The sequence below is a fragment of the Tamandua tetradactyla genome, chromosome Y (assembly GCF_023851605.1).
Source record: "Tamandua tetradactyla isolate mTamTet1 chromosome Y, mTamTet1.pri, whole genome shotgun sequence".
NCBI lineage: Eukaryota > Metazoa > Chordata > Mammalia > Pilosa > Myrmecophagidae > Tamandua > Tamandua tetradactyla.
In genome coordinates, this window is record NC_135354.1 from 2,106,470 (window position 1) to 2,127,317 (window position 20,848).

The 20,848-nt window shown below is 37.4% G+C and overlaps 1 long non-coding RNA gene across 1 annotated transcript; it reads left to right on the plus strand.

Moving 5' to 3' along the window:
• Nucleotides 1–4,855: 4,855 nt before the first annotated feature.
• LOC143672575 (uncharacterized) lies at nt 4,856–20,148 on the plus strand. Its single transcript, XR_013169903.1, has 3 exons — nt 4,856–4,953; nt 9,956–10,041; nt 20,045–20,148. It is a non-coding gene; the product is annotated as an uncharacterized LOC143672575 (long non-coding RNA).
• Nucleotides 20,149–20,848: the final 700 nt, after the last annotated feature.

Sequence of the window (20,848 nt, forward strand, 5' to 3'; positions counted from 1 at the left end):
CCACAGCCAAGGGTACCACCACAGGGCACATGCCAACTTTCTGCTGCTCCACGTGCGGTTTATGTAAAATCAGATCACCTCTCGAGAGAGTGCAGAAAGCAAGTATTTAGCATAAACAAGTCTGAAAGAGAAGGCTTGTAAATATGAATTATTCAACAATAATAACTTGAGGTTGCTTATGAAATAAAGTAAGATGGAGGCAGGAATCAGAGCTTTAAATAAAAGACTTCAGGTGCTAGCCCAAGAACCCCCCCCCAAAATTGGGAGGAGGATCACCAGAGAAGGTGAACTTATAATAGAGAATTTAGGATTAACAAATGAGTATGGCTGCTGAATCACTATATGGATATTTATCTTGGTCTCCAGTGTCTTGGAGCAGCTAGAAGGGAAAATCGGAGATTTCATACCAAATTCTGAAATCTGTTCTACAACTACCTGTTAGAATGTACTTCGAAATTTATTGCTGTTTTATATATATATGCTATATTTCACAATTTAAAAATGTTTTTAAAAAAAGACTTTAGGGGCAAGGCGCAGTTCAAAAGAAATCAGTTCATAAATTCAGCGCCTGCCCCAATATTCTTGCTTGCCACTGTCTACTAACTATTCTCTTCATCTCATTTTCCCTGCATACATGATTCTTCTGATAACTTCTCTCTACCTATGTCACTCCTGGATTACAGCCTATTACGGATGCTCCACTGTCTACAGGATAATGTCTAGACTCGTTAATGCTGCACAGGGTGCTTCATCACAGTTGGTCTCTGACATCTTCACCCAGATCATTTCCCATCATCTAGAACTCCTATGAATACCTTGTACAACACCGTTACTTATAGCCCATAGAGGCGAATAATGAATGATGCCTGAAGGTTTTCCTATTGCTACCACTACAGAACCTGAATCCCTTTCTACATATTTTCAAGAATCAGGGGCTGCTCCCCCAAACCACCCTCTAAACATATTCTAATCACACACACTCATACACTCATGTACCTTTTCTCCACATGCAAATGCTCACAGCACACAGATATTCCAAATGGATATATAGCTTCTGACTACACACAAATAGCAACACATATAGGGTCACTGGATATTTTACCAAGTACCACACATCTATATACTATCTAACCATATCAAACATCAATAAAACTGACATGGATCCTGAAATGACCATATACATTTTCATAAGACACAAGCAGTAAAATCATATACACACACCATAACACTATACTGAGAACTTGCATAAATCTCACAATATCCACACTCTCTACACACATACACAAACACTGCCAATTTACACACACATTCACACAAAGAGTTACCAGGATGTGAATGTTTGGCCCATGATCATGGGTCCTCTCACATCTCAGTATCAGCATAGAAATCCATATATTGGTGGGAAAGGAAAAATGTAGGCTGAGGATAGGTTACAGTCACATAAAGTGCATCTTAGCCTTGCAGAGTTGGTTGTTTCAATGGTACATGAAAAAAGAGAAGAAGATAAGTATCTGGAATGATGCATAAAAATTAACTGAAACAAACCCATCTTCGAAAACAACAGAGTGTTTGGTGGCTTGCAACTGTGTGTAACCCAGAAAGTTGTGCTTTTAAAACTAAATCTCAGAGTGCATGGTCTGGGAATTGAACCTGGGTCTCAAGCATGGAAGGCGAGCATTCTACCACTGAACCACCTGTGCACCCTACTGGACCTATTTTGAATTGCTTTAATCTAGTTTGAAGAGACTCCATCATCCATTTGGCTTCTATCCTAGTTTCTGCATCTACTTAAATATAGTTCATTCATTTAAATTAAAAAAAAAAACTAAATCTTTCCTGTAAGTTAGATATTTTGGTGAAACTACTTAAGTGAAATTTTGATCCACCTTTTTCAGTGTGGGTGATTTTTTCTCATGATACCAATTTTTAAATTATTTAAAAAATATTTTTATTGACATATCTTCTCATGCATATAGTCCATATATGATGTACACTCAATGGCTCATAGTATCATCACATAGTTGTGTATTCATCACCATGAACATTGTTAGAATATTTGCATCACTCCAGAAAAAGAAATAAGAAGAATAAACTCACACATCTCATGCCCCTTGCCCCTCCCTCTCATTGACCAGTTACTATGGGTCTTAATCCCCTTACTGGAGTCCTTTATAGGGGAATGAAATTCGGGCAAAGAGAGGGAAAGCCAGGAAGTAAGAAGCTTAAGGCAGCAAAATGAAAGTATAGCAGGGAGGGGCCAACAGATGTGGCCCTGTGACTTGCCATGTGACAGAGGAATCCAGGAGTTCTAGTAACTTGTGTATAGGAGGAAAGCATCACCTTGATGATGACTTGACTTGGACATTTTCATGGCCTCAAAACTGCAAGCTGGTAAGATAATAAATTCACATTGTAAAAAACAATGCATTTTATGTTATCTGCTTTGAGCAGCTTTGCAAATTAAACAGAGATATTCTAACCTGGCTCTGAGGTGAATGTATTTAGGATTCAATGTGTTTCCATTGCAGAGTGATGATGGAGATTTTTTCTGGAAGAACAGGCATTTTTGCTGGAGAAATTCCTATTCAATTGCCCCTCTACATGAATATAAATGATATAGTCCCCCCGAAATAAAAGGAAAAAAACAACAAGGTCTCAAACAGGTACTTGTAACAAAATCATATAAGTAGTATTCTCAATAGCCAAAGGATGGAAACAACCCATTTTCTGTCACCAAGTGAGTCAATAGAATATGATGCATAAATATAATGGAACTTTATTTCTCCAAATAAATAATGAAGTTATGAGGCACAGAAATTATGGGGTAAAAACTTGAAAATGTACTTGATGAAATAAGCAAGACAAGAAGGGCAAATATTGTATGATTTCACTGATAAGACATAACTTGAAATAAATTTTCAGAAATAGTAGATCAGAGGTTATCATGGGGAAGGACAAAAGTGACTGCATTTCTTTTAAAAAATATTATATGTGTATGTATATATATGATATATATATTATTAATAATATAAGATATGCCCATATGATACTATTAAGTAATCCTAAAGAAAGGCACAATGAGTCTAAAAGTAAGAAAAAGTTAACTGTGCAAATGTCAGCAAAATTTGAGGATGAGTTAGTAAAATAATTGTTTATGCATACATTTAGAAAAGAAAGGACAGATGCTTCAAGTCAGTATGGTTTCACTATGAACAAGTGATGACTAATATGAACTTCACTTTTTTATATGGATGGCTAATACAGAATGAAGGCAAATATCTTCATGGCCATCACACACTGGGCCATGTCCAGGGAGAGAGAGGACTCAGCTTTCTGGTCCTCAAGAAACGGTCCAGTGGAAACAATGGACTGCATGCCTGGAAAGGCTGAGAGTATAGCCCCACGTGCAGATAAGCTAGGTCTTGTGTTTCCACTCTACTGCTCCCCAGGCCTATGTTCTGGGTAGGGTACTGATCCTCTGACCTTTCTAAGCCTCAGACTCTTCTTTTGTAGAGGGATAACAACTAAATATGAGCAGGCATTGATGTTGACATGAGATATTAGCAGTGATAGAAAGTTTCTTATTTACAATATGTTTACCTAATTCTGAAATGTGATGAGGTTTAAAACAACATTTTTATATTACTATGTCCTGAATGTGTTATGTAATAAGAGAGCAGTTATGCAATAAATGCACTTAGGTTCTTTAGGTCAAGATAAGGCCCCAAAGGGATGATCGCAATGGGGTTAGTCTATTCACCTTGGTTCCTGGGACTGTCTACTAGTTCAACACTTGCCCCCCATCACTTCTGGTGTTGCCAAGAAATCTGGATATCATCAGGCAAATTTCTGAGAAGAAAAGAAAAACTTTTTCCTGTAGGCTCCAAGTTGCTTGGACTTCTGTGGATGATCGAGAATCTAGGTTTCCTTTTCCCATTCGTGTTCTCAATTTAAATCCCATGTTAATGGGTAGTAAGATCAGTGACATAGTCACAATTTTTTAGCATTTAAGTTTATAAAGAATGATTTTAAGATGAAAAATCTTTCCCAAAGTGAAGTAAAATCATCAGACAAGAAAGAGACAATATCTGAGTCCTCATTGTCAGCGTTATTTCCTTTGAGATAAATTTTACTCCTTCTATCTTTGAAATTTCTACTGTGACTCATGTTTTATTTAGAAGGGTACTTCTCAATTTCCAAATGTATTTAATATTTTTAGTTTTTATCATCTATTCCTAGCACAACTACCTTATATTCAGAGAACAAGCATTCAATTTAATTCCCCTGAGATATAATGAGAATAATGTTGGCCAAGATGGATTAATTTTTGTAAAAATGACATATGTATTTAGAAATAATATTTCTCCCACAGTTATATATAATAATATTGCTCTCTCTATATCTATACATTTATGTGTAGATATAAAATGTACTTATATATAGATATTTCTCTGTGAGATTTAGATGTTTTGGTGTTCCTATCTGCTATTTATTTCTGATTTTTTGACTGTTTCTATCAATTTCCGGGAAAAGAGTTTGATAATTCTCCACTCTGCCCATGCAGTTAGTGGCTGCTTGCAGACGTGCAAGTATTTCCTTTATAAGGTTTGCAGCTAAGATTAACCATTGAAAACTGTGATATCACAAAAGGAGGGAGGCAAAGAGAAAGGGGGAGGGAGGGAGAGATCTGTTGGGAAGGTTCAGAAGTAAGAAAGCTCGGGAAGTTTCCAAAGAGAATCTATCTTTGGGAATGGCACACAGTGGTGGATCCGGTGGGGGGAGGGGCATCCTTAGAATGGGGTCGCGAGGGTGTCCACTGTGACGCACAAGGAGCAAAGGCAGGGGATTGGTTGAAGGAGGTGACGTAAAGCGTCTAGGTTGCTAAAGGAGCTGCCAAACAGGATAAACCTCGGAGTAAAATGGGGCCCCTATCCAAGACCTCCAGTTTCTCTGGTGAGTCCAGATTACCTTGCTTCATGTATCCTCCCAATCTGCTTACCTGTTGACTTACTGACCCCCTAACCTACTGAGGTGAACCCTATCCTCTCTCCAAGCTGGTCCCTGTCCTTCTTCTCTGGCCTAAATTGCTTACCAATGGCCCCTGTCCCTTTCTCCTACAAGAAATCCTCTCATCCTTGCCCCTCAATTACATACACCTAAATTCTGCCCCTGGCCACACCCTCACTTCATCCCCATTCCCAAGACGCCAACCACAGACCCCGCCTCCCATTCTCCCATCCTCTCTTGGTAGCACCTACAGAGTTCCCCAGGGGGCCAGAATATTGGATTATCCTGGAGACTCTTCTGGTTTATCCTGCTGGGGTCTCCAGGTCATATATTCTCAAGCATAAGTCATCAATGAACATAGCTGCGTTCATCCTTTTTATTGGACTGTGTTTCACATTGTGATTTAAATCAGGTTTTTCTTGGGAGATTTGAGAGGGGTCTCCTTCCTCTTGCATACACAGGACCTCAGCTCTGGTTTCTTAACCAGCATGGATTGATTCTGGCCCAATGTGTGCAGGCAAATGTCTGTGTCTTCCAGGTCCTGCCTGCTCCACATGCAGGAAAGGTTGAAATATTTGAAATATGAAAAGAAAAACTTTATAGTTTTAAAAATAAAAGAGCTGTACATATTGTTAAGGATGTTGAATTGTATATTTTAAATTGGGGATTTGTATGGTCCATGAATTATCTCTATGAACCTGTTTTATGAAAAGGTAAGGGCCTGTTTTTTGCTCAGAGTCCCAGACATTACACTTACACTTGGATGTTCTGGACAAGATCTTTGTTCAAGTATGTGAATGCATCCCATGCATACTTACTTCTTTCTTAAGTATATTATTCATATTTCTCAAAGTGTGACAACACTGGAAATGGTTGTATCTTCTAATTGGTATTTTCACCACTGCATGAAAAAAATAGCATTCATTTACCTTCTGTGCTATGTTGTTTCTTTTGTGGTATTAGCAACTTCTGGGTCATACCATTCCTTCTACTCCTGGGGGTTGCCTCAGGGGCATTCCTATATGTACTTCTGAAAGGAAGATGAAAAAAATATGGTTAAATTCATTCCCACTTTGGATGTGGTGGCAGTTGCTATTGATCATGCTCTACAACTCAAAATGATGACAAAAGTTGAAAAAGTATATAAAAAGGAGAGGAAAAGCATTGGAGAGCAACCAACCCAAAGAGGATTTGAGCTGCTATATCCCTGAGGCAAAGGAATCATAGTGTAGTGAGCAAAACCTTCTCACTCTTCTGAGTCCCTTTCCAGTTGTAGAGGTGGGGGCATAGAATCCAGAATGAAAATGGCAGTTGTGCTCAGCTAATGAGGAAAGGTTAGCATTTAGTCATGGCAAAGTGAATGGAATTTCTACTTACAGGCAGCATATGGCAAACAAAGGCATGGAGTTAAATAGACAAACTGATACATTACAAAATCAAACCTATCAAAACAACCAAATCTATCAAAAGGCTGTGAAAGTAAAGAACAGTTGATTAACATTTAAGTGAAGGAAGAAGCATAGCTAGGTGAACTGAAGAAACCAGGCATGTCCTGCCTGGGGAGTTTGCTTGGTCTGTACACTGAGATGAGGATTCTTGTAGGCAAAACTCCCCTCCTCTGGAAATATAAACCAGCAGGGCTTTAGATGTGAGGTGGGACCTGGGAGAATCACACACTCATTCCTGGGTTTCCCCATGGGAAATTTCAGAGGACTGGGAGAATAAAGGCAGCTATTTGCTCCCTTAAGGTGTTTTACAGACACGACTGCATTCTGGGTCCAGAGTGTGTTCAAGAAAAGGAAAGACAGAGACAGAACATTATACGTGTTCTTCAGGCTGCCACCAGGCAGGTTGGAAGGTGATCCTTATTCTCTCCAGGCCTAGGACCAGGATCCCACACAGAGAGCAAAAGCTGCCTCTGCACCACCTGGGAAATGGGTGAGGGAAGGGCTCATAAAAGGCTATGAGGTTTTCCTACCATTTTAAAGTTGCCTTTTTCTTGATTCAGCATTTTTTTGGTTGCTGTAAATCTTTGACTATTTCACAGAGTGCTCAGTTGGTTACTTTGGCCAGTCTCTGCCTATCTTTGAGTGTTCCTGTTGGGAGACAGGGGTTTGGACTTTTTATTCAGCCATCTTACTCATGTCACTTCATTGTCAGAGAACACATCACATGCTGCAATGTAGTCAGAAAATGTGGTTTGAAAATAGTAAGATTTGTCACTGTTATTTTGCCAGCATCTATTTTCAGATGAAGAAACTTCCTATAATATTTCAATTACATTTATGAGAAATTATGGAGGAATTACAAAAGAACGGCTAAAGATTTTAATGTTTTCAAGTTAATTTTAGTAATTTATAGTTTCCTAAAAGGATACATTTTAAATATGTAGATTTTAAATTTACTAACATAATGCAGCCTACAGTATATTTTGTATAGTTCTTTTAGTCTGTTTTTCTCTGTCTTTTCTAAGTCTTGATTTTGAAATTTACTTTTAATTGTTTTAGAAAGTATTGAAAGCATTTCATTGTTCTCTCTGCCTCTTTCAATCATAGATGTTCAATTTTTTATGTCATTTTTCTTAGTTTAATCCAATCATCTAGTTTTCTGTTTGATCATCTCCTCCTACTTTTTTTCACTTTAGTCAATGAAACCCTCATTCCTGAAAGTCTTAACCTTGTCATATAGTTTAATGGGAGCCCTGTTTTGCCCATAATACATACAAATAAATGCATACAAATACATACAGATAAATGTCTTCTTCTTGGTTGGATGTTTGTAATGAATGGATTTATGATATGGAGAACATGACAAGCAGGAGATGAGTTCTTCTTCCCTTTGTAAGACATGTGGTTTGCAGACTCTTTACCGAAAAGTGAAAGGTCATTGGTCACATTAGTGTTTCAAAGCATTGAGAAATACATGATACCAACTGAAAGATTCTCTCATTCAAATCTAGCCTCCAAACCAGAGAAAGGAGTTGAAAACAGACAGAGAAGCTGGGAAAACTAGTGAGATAAATAATGTTTTTTATCTTCTGGCATGCAACAGATTATCAAGGTGAGATGTGGAAGTCACCAGTGATCAGAAAACACCCATTTATTCAGACAAAACCATCACAAAGGAGTCACTTCATGCAGATAAAAGTCCAATCTGTTCCTTTTAATTTTAATATAAGGGGCAATTTTTTTATGATCCTCATTCTCATATTCTTACAATTATTTTTCATAGATAATTAAATTTTCTTTTTCTAATTCATCCTTGAGTATGTGGATAAGTACACCCATTTTTCATTTTCCACCCCTACCCTGGCATGAACAGCTGTAAAAATCCCAGTGACCATTCTGAGGTCAAATCATTGTATCCCACTTTTGGTAAACATGGTATTAGGATCAGATGGAATATATCTCTACTTAGTGTGTATGTGTGCACGATGTTTTGCTTGCCTTTCTCATGAGGCAGTTTTTACATGGCTTTGTCTTACCTAGAAAGTCACAACTCTGTAAGAAATAGTCATTTGGCCTGCCTTGCACAGTATTCCGTTGCAGGGTAATTGTTCTTATTTACTTGTATCCAATGAATCCCTTATGCAAAATTCATTCTAAGGCAATATTCTACATCCTTTTTCAATTTAAAGAATAATTCCTTGGTACAGATGATGTACAAAGTAAACTAAGGCATCAGAAGGGTAGGTTTGGGGGCCTATATATAAAAATTGCTTCAAAGGTTGAAGGCCTCTGATTTTGTGAAATTATTTGTGAATATGTAGGATGTGATACCACCCAAAACAAAATATGAAGTTGATATGACCTAGATCTCAGTGTCAAAATTTAATAAAATATGAATATCTTCCTTTCTTCATATATTTCTGCTTTTTTCCCTTTACAAAGTTCTTACATTCAAATTTTCCTCAGTATGAAAGTGCATTTTCACTCAGCCTCCACTCCAGTTCTCAAAATTTATATATTAGAAAATATTATCTTCCCTCATATTATATTTCAAACTAACTTTTTGTATGGTTTCATTTTCATTAGGCAGTACTTATTGATTTCTTATGGGGTCCCTCATAAACTGTCTGAATTGTAGTTTCAGTGATCCTGCCTGATGTAATCTAGCTTATGGTCCACTTCTAGCTTCCACAATGACTTCCAGTCAATTACCCTAATGTAAAATGCATGCCCATGGCTTGTCAGGGACCAGATGGTATTGATGCTTTTGTGCATTTCATCTGTATCTTTAAGGAATGCACTGAGAGCTGCTGCTCTTTTTTAGATGGGGGCTGCTCAGTGATTTTGTATGTTTATCAAGAGCACATTCTTCACTCCTCTCAGCTGTGAGGGATGATGAATGTGATATAGAATTTGGAGGTATTTTTCTAAAGAGATTTTCATTTGTGTGAACTTGAAGCTTGGTATATGGATTAGTAACAATTATGCTGCAAATTTAAGAATACCCTAAAACACTTGCAGACTCTAATTTTTGTGTAAATATGTTTGTCTCTTTTTGTTTGACCATATATCCCAGGAATTAATTTTAAATCCTTTTGACACTACAATTTAATGGCTGATGCTGATTGGTTTAGGTTCAATACTATGAGATGTCAAGATGAATTCTTGCCTGTGTTTCTTAAGAATAGTGCTTAGAACTAGCTAAGGATGTTTTATTTTTAGTTACCATATATATAAGGTTCTCTGTAATGTAAATCTTTTATGTACTTCAAAAACTGACATAATATTACCTCATTTAGACTGAAAATGAATGTGGGAAGAATACCTCAACAATTTTAGAAAACTTTGCTTAACAATATTGCATATTAAATTTTTATTTGAATATTAATCCCAGTATAAGGTACTGCCTATTACTCTCACTTTAGCTGTACTTGCTTTTATTTATTTTTATCTTTACCACAGAATTTTGATTACTAGATTTCTCCCTTTCATTCATACAGGTTGGGTGTATTTTTGGAAGTGTTCTGAAGAATTAAGTCCATGAAATTCAAAATTATGTTAAAGAAAATTGCACACCCTATTCAATGTAAGTTTGGATTTATATTATATTCTCAATCATAAGTCAGCTTATAAATTGAAGAGTTAAATTATATTAACTAATTTTTCAAAATATTTGCACCATTTTGTTAGGAAAATAGCAGTCTAACAATTTATCAAATATTTTTTTCTAAACTTTTATTCAGGTATGTGTTAGATACTAAACTGTACCTATCAGTATATGCAATTTCTCGAATTTTGATATGTGTATATAACTATGAAGGCATCACCATAATCAAGATAATAATCATATCCAACAAGCCCAAAACAGTTTACATGCTCTATTTTAAACATCCATCCATTCTTTCTCTCTTTTCTGATATCTCTCCCTCTCAGTCCCTGAAACATTATTAATAATGTTGTATGTTTGGGAATACTACAAATTTCTAATCATTACATTATTAGGGTAGGATTTTTATTTCAGCATAACCATTTTGAGATTTACATTTATGGTTTAGTCTATTGATACATTTTGTCCTTTCCATTCCTGAGTAGTATTTCTTTGAGTGGATATGCTAAAATTTGTCTATCTTATGCCTTTGTAAGAAACCTGAGGCTAATTTTTTCCATCTGATCTTGTTGATTGAAACATAAACTCCAAAGTAGCACCTCTGCAGGGTTCTCCCAGAAGATGGTTATAATTTTCAACTTCATGCTGAACACCTAAAAGTAATCAAACACCTAACTATTTAATACCACATACTTTTTTGAAACTCTTATTCAAAAAAAGACAAGCAAAAACATTGTGATGTAGTACTATGGTTTTGCTACTTTTCCAAATTTTATTATGGAATGCTAAAGCAACATTTTCCATTAACAGTTTATTAAACTCAATCACATACCTTTATATCCATCCATCAAGTTATTATGTTTTTAGTGCATTTCAAAGTAAATTGCAGACATCAGTAAATTGCAGGAAATACTTCTAAATACTTCATCATGCTGATTATTCACTAGAGTTCAATATTTATTTACAGAATTTTTTTTAATGTGAGGTAAGCATAAATATATAAATCTTAAATGAATATTCAGTGAGTTTTATCATATATATGCACATGCATAGTACTTTCAAGATATAGAACATAACTCCCACCCAGAAAGTGCCCTCACCCTCTTTTCATTGAATTCTTGTCCATATCATAGCCTTATTTTGCTTGTTCTAGAATTTCATGTAAATAGAAGCACATTATATATAGCCTTTCATGTATGTCTTATTCTGCTCAGTATAATGTTTTTGAAATTCATTCATAATTTTTCATGGACTGATAGTTCTTTCCTGTCATTGCTGAATCCAATTTTGTTTATTTAATGTATTATCTTCAAGAAAACAGAACTAGAGCTTCTATCATTGATTCCTTGTGACTGCTACAATGTAAATTTTGTTGAGATTTCATTATTTCCAATATTGTTATTCTAGCTACTTGATGTAATGCCTGGGAGCTTTCATTCTGGATCTGATGTTTTGGATGTTTATGGAAGTCTATCATTTTTGCTGCCTACTTTGAAATTGCCTTTTTTGCCATTTTCATCTGGAGCACTGTCCTTTCTGTGAATATATTCAAGTAACTTGTAGGAGTACTTTGACTAATACATAAGCAGAACATTTATAACTCACTGGTCATTTAAGTTGTTTCCTTTTAGATGGATGGAACATGAGCAGAAATCAAGGTTTGAAATGGAAAATAACCTTGTAAAATCATCTAATCTTTAAATTGGGATTTCAGGGAACAAGACAACTATATAACTCTGATATGAATACTTCAATTTATAAATACTTTTAATCAAAACTAAACACTAAATATTAAACTTTTATGGCTTTTTCATATATTTACTGGAATTCAGAATTCTCCTGAAAAAATAGTTCAATAGGATTTGACACTTTTAAAATGTTTATATTCATTTCAATCACTCTATTCCCAGTCCTGCTTGTCTGTCCTAATGATATAACATAAATGTTTTCAAAGTCCTTGTTTAAGAATTGAGAGTTTAAGAACTGTCAAATATTCCTGACAATGCATGAATAAATCTTTACCATGGAATATTGCAAAGATCTTAAAATATATATGTTTCAATGTCATTTCAGGATGAAGATAACCCTGTTTGTCTAATCTCAAGTAGTAAAAAGCAGAAACAGAAATTTTATGTAGTCTAGTTAGAGATACATACACCTCTATACACATATAGAGTGAAAGGATTCTGCATGAAAATGCCATAAAGTATTTAAAATACTAATTTTAGATGATGCAGTTTTGATTCCTATTCTTAATAAATCTTTATGTACAAAATTTCCTAACTTAATTATGTACTATTGTATTCAGGAAATATATATTTTTTGAAAATACATAACATAGTATCTGATACCTAAATTCTAAAATGTGATTCCTGTGTGTACTTTTATTTTCTAAGTTTATTTTGTACATAGTTATGATAATATATGTGTCCATACTAGCAGACTTTGAATTTTAAAAATGAAATTTACTTACTGCTTTTCTGATTATATCCATAGTATCCATCATTATATACAAAATATGGTGAATTTTCAACTCCTACAAATGAATCTTTTGTAGTCTTACCCCCATACCCACCCAGCCCAAGCAGCCCTAATCTGCTCTCTGTCATTGTGCATTATTTTTGCCTGTGATAGAATTTAACATACATGGAATTAATCACAAAGTGTGTATTCCTTCTGTACCTGACTTCTCTTACCTGGCACAAAGATTTTTGAGTTTCACATAGGTGATTTCTGTATTTGTAGGTTGTTCCCTTTTTAAAGTGTAGATTATCTACTCCTCTTCTTGATATTTTGTTGCATCCCATGAACCAGCAGCAGGACTCACCTCTAAGGAAAAAATAGGGGGAGACTCAGCTGGGACATCCACAATCCACCCCACAATGAGCCTGCTGTGACTCGCAGAAAAATACACTAAATTTCATGGCTATCAGCCCTTGAGAATGCATTAGGGGAACTTACAGAGAACTGCAGCTACCTAGAGATGGATAGCCAGGTGGTAAGAATTTTACTTTAGGGTGTCCATACCTATGGCAGCAGCTCCTTAGATTATATAGGGCCTGGGACAAAGGCATGCATATTTTTGGAAAATATCTATGTATGTGCTCTTTTCTCAAAACAAAATGCACTCAGTGCAGAAAGCATTCAAGGTTATAACAGTCAAAATTTGTCATGCTTCCAGGGAGTTATAAGGAGAGATGTCTAGGGATATGGAGTGGGACAGGGGCAAGGTCAGTCCTTGGTGATGTAGTGGATGCTATATGTATCATATAACATGGACTGTAAAACTTTTGTCTACATATTTCACTTAAAAGTAATTTTCTGCCTCTTACAAATTTATATTTTTTCCTAAATTTAAATACATTTACTTATTTCTTATGCAGTTTTATTGTGATATATTCACATACCATACAAAAGCTTCAAAGTATACAATCACTGGCTCACAGTACCATCACATAGTTGCCCATGCATCCTCATGATCAATTTTTGAACATTTAATTGCTCCATAAAAGAAATGAAAAGAAAACCCAAGTCCTCCCATACTCCATATCCCTTCCTGTTATTGGTGTAGTACACTTGTTACTGTTAATGAAAGATTTTTAAAATATTACTGCAAACTACCTTTCAAAGTTTGTAATAGGTATATTTTCCCATATACTCCTCTATTATCAACTCTGTGTAATAGTGTCACACATTTGTTCTAGTTCATGAAAAGAACTTTTTAATATTTGTACAGTTAATCATGGGCATTGTCTACCATAAGATTCACTGTTATACATTTCCATGTTTCAACTTTCAACTTTCCTTCTGGTGGCATAACATGGCCTTAAACTTCCCCTTTCTACCACATTCACACACTACTCAACACTGTTAATTATTCTCACAATAACATGTACCATCACCTCTGTCCATTTCCAAATGGTTATTCTCACCCTAATTAAACATTCTGTACATATTAAATGATTGCCCCATTCTTTAGCCTCATTCAATATTTTATATGTCTAAGAGTTTATATATTTTAAATATTTATGTCAGTGAAATCATACAATATTTGTTCTTTTGGGTCTGACATATTTCACTCAACAAAATGACCTTTTATTTATCCTTTCATATGTTAATGGACATTATGGTTTTTCCATCTTTTGGCAGTTGTGAATAATGCTGCTATGAACATCAGTGTAAAAGTTTCTGTTCTCATCCCTGGTTTCATGTCTTCTGGGTATATCCCAAGTAGTGGGATTCTGAGTTCTAAGGCAACTCTACTTATTTTCCTGGGGAAATGTCAAATTGTCCTCCACCAAACCTGTACCACTTTACATTCCTGCCAACAGTGAGTAAGTGTTCCAATTTCTCCATATCCTTCCCAATACTTGCAGCTTTCCTTTTTTTTAATAGCAGCAATTCTAGTAGGTGTGAGGTGATATCTCATTGTAGTTTTGATTTGCATTTCCCTAATACCTAGCGAAGTTGTGCAGCTTTTCATGTGCTCTTGAAGCATATGTATTCTGTCTTTGAAAAAATGTTTTCTCATTTCACTTTTCCCATTTTTAACTGGGTTGTGTGCCTTAATGTGTTGTGTGTCATTCCTACATGTATTTTATAGGATTACTATATATATTTTGAATATGAAACCCTCATAAGACATGTGATTTACAAATATTTTCTCCCATTGAGTTGGTTGCCATTTCACCCTTTTGGCAAAGACCTTTGAAGTACTGAAGGATTTAATTTTAAGGAATTCCCATTTATCTATTTTTCTCTCATTGCTTGTATTTTGGGTGAAAAGTCTAAAACCACCATCTATCACTATGTCTTGGGGACATGCCCTTACATTTTCTTCTAGGAGTTTTGTGGTACTCATCCTTATAGTTAGGTATTTGATCCATGTTGATTTAATTTTTGTATAATGTGTGAGATAGATGTTCTCTTTCATTGTTATGGTGGATATCCTTTTCTCCCAGCACTATTTATTGAAGAGGCCTTTATGTTGTAGTTTAGTGGGCTTGGGAAACTTGTCACAAATAACTGACCATGAAAGAAAAAATAAGATATTGGTAAACAATAGAGTAAAACAAAAAAGAAAAAAGAAAAGAAATCAATTGACCAGTTTGGAAGGTTTATTTCTGAGGCTGCAATTTGAAATCCATTGATTGATATGTGTGCTGATTTGAAAGAATGTGTGTTCCCTGGAAAAGCCATGTCTTAATCCTAATCCCATTTTTTAAAAACAGTCATTTCTTCTAATCCATATTCAGCATTGTTCTAGTTTGCTAGCTGCTGGAATGCAACACACCAGGGATGGATTGGCTTTAATAAAAGGGGATTTATTTTGTTGGTTCTTCAGAGAAAAGGCAGCTAACTTTCCACTGAGGTTATTTCTTATGTGGAAGGCACAGGATGGTCTCCACTGCTCTTTCTCTCCAGGTCCCTGGGTTCCAACAAGTTTCCCTGGGGTGACTTCTTTCTGCATCTCCAAAGGCCTGGGCTGAGCTGTGAGTGCTGAGATGAGGAATGCCGAACTGCTTAGTTGTGCTACATTGTGATCTCTCATTTAAGCACCAGTCAGTTAAGTCAAATGTCATTCATTGCAGCAGACATGCCTCCTGGCCAACTGCAGATGTAATTAGCAACAGATGAGTTCACGTACCATTGGCTTATGTCCACAGCAACAAGACTAGGTATGCTCACCTGGCCAATTTGACAACTGAATCTAATTAACACATGTCCACCCCTTGTCAACTTGGCAACTTCAAGCATCACCTTAAACAGGTGCAAAAACTTCTCTTCTTGCTGTGGGCCTGTGAATGTCAAACAAGTTATCTGATGCCAATATGCAAAGGAGGATAAACACTGGATCCATAGGGAGAAACTGGAAGGAAAACCTGCATGCAAACACCATTGGATTTCAAAGTCTGAAAGTCATTTATCCTTTGGCTGTAGAAAGTGACAATCCCACCCTTTCTGAGGGCCTATGCAGTGGCCTGCCTTTTTCCAAATCAACCTCAGGGAACATCGAGGAGACCACCTCTGGGCTCCACTCTCTCCAGGCATCAGGGCCACCCCTGGACTCTCTGCCATTTCTGGGGCACACACTCAACCCCTCCACATGGTGGCAGCCAGGCTCTCCCAGTCCCCCAAGGATCATGCTACGCCTTTTCCAAGGCCCAAGGCTGCACAACTCTTCCACTGCAATGAGAGGGGAGACTCATCCTCGCCCTTCAGGGTAAACTCACCCTCTCCATGTATATGGGTGGGTCCACTCTCCTGGCTGAGGTTTCTCAGCTTCAGACCCGAGCTTCCATGGTTCTCACTCTGCAAACTCCAATTTTTCCCCTTTTTGTGTCCTCCTTTGTCAAGATTGGTAGTAGTTCCATTAACACCAACAGTCTCTTCAAACACTCCAGGACTTCATCATCAATCTCTTCACAGTTCCTCCAAAGTCTTTCCTTAGCCATTCAAAACACCATTCCAACAGGTCTGGTGTTTGCAAACCGCAGCAGCACCCCACTCTCCGGTACCAAATCTGTTCTAGTTTGCTAGCTGCCAGAATGCAACACACCAGAGACAGACTGGCTTTTAATAAAAGGGGATTTATTTTGTTAGTTCTTCAGAGGAGAGGCAGCTAACTTTCCACTAAGGTTCTTTCATATGAGGAAGGCACTGGATGGTCTCTGCTGCTCTTCTCTCCAGGCCCCTGGGTTCCAACAACTTTCCCTGGGGTGACTTCTTTTTGCCTCTCCAAAGGCCTGGGCTGAGCTGTGAGTGCTGAAATGAGGAATGTTGAGCTACTTAGCGGTACTATGTTGCGATCTCTCATTTAAGTACCAGCCAATTAAGTCAAACATCACTCATTGCAGCAGACATGCCTCCTAGCCCACTGCAGATGTAATTAGCAACAGATGAGGTTCATGTACCATTGGCTTATGTCCACAGCAACAAGACTAGGTATGCTCACCTGGCCAAGTTGACAACTGAATCTAACTAACACAAGCATTGTATGTTTGAAACTGTAATTAGATCGTCTCCCTGGAAATGTGATGTAATTGAGAGTGGTTGTTTAGCTGGATTAGGTGATGACATGTCTTCACCCATTTGAGTGGGTCTTGATTAGTTTCTGAAGTCCTATAAAAGAGGAAACATTTTGGAGGTTGGAGATTTGGAGAGAGCAGAGAATGCTGCAATACCATGAAGCAGAGAGTCCATAAGCCAGTGACTTTTGGAGACAAAGAAGGAAAATGCCTCCCAGGGAGCTTCATGAAACAGGGAGCCAGGAGAGGAAGCTAGCATATGATGCCGTGTTCACCATGTGCCCTTCCAGATGAGAGAGGAATCCTGACTGTTTTCACCACTTGCCTTTCCAGATGAGAGAAAAACCCTGACAGTGTTCACCATGTGCCCTTCCAATTGAGAGAGAATCTGGTTTGCTAGCTGCTGGAATGCAATATACCACAAACAGAATTGCTCTTAACAAGAGGAATTTAATAAATTGCTCATTTACAGTTCTAAGGCTGAGAAAATGTCCCAATTAAAACAAGTCTATAGAAATGATCAATCCAAGGCATCCAGGGAAAGATGCCTTGGTTCAAGAAGGCCGATGAAGTTCAAGGTTCCTCTCTCAGGTGGAAGGGCACATGGCAAACACAGTCAGGGTTTCCCTCTTACCTGGAAAAGTATGTGGTGAACATGGTCAGGTTCCTCTCTCATCTGGAAGGGCACATGGTGAACACGGAGTCATCTGCTAGTTTCTTCTCCTGGATTCCTGTTTAATGCCAGCAGCAGAGATCCATCTCAGGCCCCAATATGGTACCATTCCATGAAGTCATCAGCCAGCTACAAGGTTGAAGGTTGATTACATTGGATCACTTCCATTATGGAAGGGGAAGTAGTTTGTTCTACCTGGAATAGACACGTACTGTAGAAATGGGTTTGCTTTCCCTGCATGCAGTGCTTCTGCCAAAACTACATCCATGAACTTACAGAATGCCTTAAGAAATATCATGATACTCCACACACATTACTTATGATCAAGGAACCCACTTCACAGAAAATGAAGTGTGGGAATGGGCACATGCTAAAGGAAATCTCTTGTCTTACCATGTTCTCCATTCATAGGGAGCTGGATTGATAGAACAGTGGAATGGCCTTGTGAATCACTATTAGCCTTAGTGATCCACTAGGAAAATTTTTGCCCCTGTAACTTTGAGCTCCACTTCTCTAAAGGTTTAGTTCTGGAAGGGGGAGTTCTTCTACCAGGAAAAGCAACAATGATTCCATTGAACTGGAATCTAAGAATGCCACCTGGTCACTTTGGGCTACTCATGCCCCTGGCTCAACAATTGAAGAAGGGGATTACTTTACTGGCTGGTGTGAATGACCCTATCAGGCAGAAGTAGGACTGCAACTACACAGTGGAGGCAAAGAAGAGTTTTCCTGGAATATAGGAAATCCCCTAGGGCATCTTTTAGTACTACCATGCCCTGTTATTAAAATCAATGGAAAATTGCAACAATGCAATCTGGGCAGGACTGCCAATGGCTCTAAAATGTCAGTAATGAAGGTTTGGGTTGCCCTAACAGGCAAAGAATCACAGCCAGCTGAAGTGCTTGCTGAAGATGAAGAAAATATAAAAAGAGTAATGGAAGAAGTTAGTGATAAATATGAACTATGACCATGTGATCAGCTACAGACATGATGACTGTAACATTATGAATATTTCTTTCTTGCTTAGTATCTGTGTACTTACATATAAATCAAATATCTTTGTTTACTTCTTTATTTTATCCAATGACATAAGCAGTTTTGTTCATATTATAGTATTTAAGTTGTAAGATATGAAGTTTAAGAGTGAATATTACCCAAGGACTTGCACCATATTTTGGAAACATTTTATTTATTTCTGGTTGTATGTGGGGCAGTTGGATATTGTTAGGCAAAGGAAAAAAGTGTCCATTATTGTTTTCTATTTAGAGATTAAGTATGGTTTATGGTGATTTGTATAACTGTTAATTTGACAAGGGTTGGCTGTCATGGTCAACTTCATGTGTCAACTTGGCCAGGTGATGGTGCCTCATTGTCTGGTCAAGCAAGTGCTGGCCTGTCTGTTACTATGAGGACACTTCATGGACTTCAACCATGACCACATTGGTAGCATCCACAGCTGATTGCCTTTGCAATGAGTGGTGCTTAATTTAATCTCTAAAAGGCTTTTAAGGAGGACTCGGAAGAGACACTCTTCCTACTTCAGCCAGCCAGCCTCTCCTGAAAGTTCACTGAGGGCCTTCACTGGAGCTGTCAGGTTGTGGCTGCCCTATAGATCTTGCACTCATACATCCTCATGGTTGCCCAGCCAGCCTCTCCTGAGAGTTCAGGAGAAACTTCATCAGAGCTGCTAGCTTGTGGCCTGCCCTACAGACCTTGGGCTGTACATCCCCATGATTATGGGAAACACTTTTATAAATTTTATATTTTCAGATATCTCCTGTTAATTCTGTTTCTCTAGAGAACCCTAACTAATACAGGGGGTGAGTTATTGCAATGAATGTGTATCTGTTTCAATGAAGTGGCTGATTTCTGCTCGTGGGAAATGGTTATGGGGCCAGGAATTGCCAAGGGATAACAATAAATACATGATAGTAGTCCATGATTTTGCCAGTGCCCTTTGCCAAACTACTGCCACCCAATAGCATCATGTTCAGGAGGGCTCTCAGGGAAGGCTAGCAAGGGGTAAAATATTCTCCTAATTCCCTACAGTTTTCTTAAAATGGGATGAGTTGGGTAAATGCCAGTGAAGTACTCTGGGGAAGGAGCTGGTTAAAAAATCTAGTTCTACTTCTTATACTTCAATGCATTGTATTCTGCTCCAGCATATCCTGGATGTCACAACACCTTCCTGTCAGAAGAGGCATCTCAGATTGCAAAATTTTTGTGGTGAAGAACAATATACCAAGGAATCATGGCCTAACTTTTTTGTTGTTTATTCCAGGGGTTCCTGTGAACATCAGCAGGAGAGTAATTCCAACATGATGGGCACTTGTAAATATGATGTTCATCTGATGAAATTTAGGGCCTATAGTGGAGTTCCTGCAGGGGAGGCAAATTTGCCAGCAGAAGAGTTTAATCCACTATGGTTACAGGTGCTGTGATTCAGGAAAGTGCAGAATGAGTGTGTCTTAGAGGAGTCCACAGAACTTCCATGGGAGTGGTACATTAGTAGTCATTTAAAATTTCTTTCTTATTACAATTAATTAAAGTTTATAAGTCATGATCAAGTTATTATCTTGCTTAAAACCTTTGGATAGATTCAACTTTTGTCTAGTATTCTTCTTCCTGGCTCTATGTGTGGGTCTTTAAACACTGGATTAAACTTCAATTGCTTTTTTTATGTTCTCCATGATAACAATAACTTCTTCTCTACCCTTTCACCCTCTCTGTCACTCTATAGAAACTCATTCTTCTCCCTTATATCAAGTCCCCATATAAACCACCTACTAAAAATTTACATAACCCTGGATAAAGTAATGCTGTAAAGTAGGGCACTGAGAAAATTATTTTCCTACCTATAAAAGAGGGATATCTATTTCTTTCCTTATAGTTTATCCTCTAAGAGAAGAGGGCTCCATCTGCTATGCTTAGAATACTCTGAATATTTGAGTGAGTTGGACTGGGTCTCTCTCAATTGGTACTGAAGAGATTGTGACTTGTATATCTGCAAATTTTGTGTAAGTCTGGAAGTGCTTGAATTTTCTGCTTGAATTTTGCATGTTTTGGGCTTTGCTTCTCCAATGAG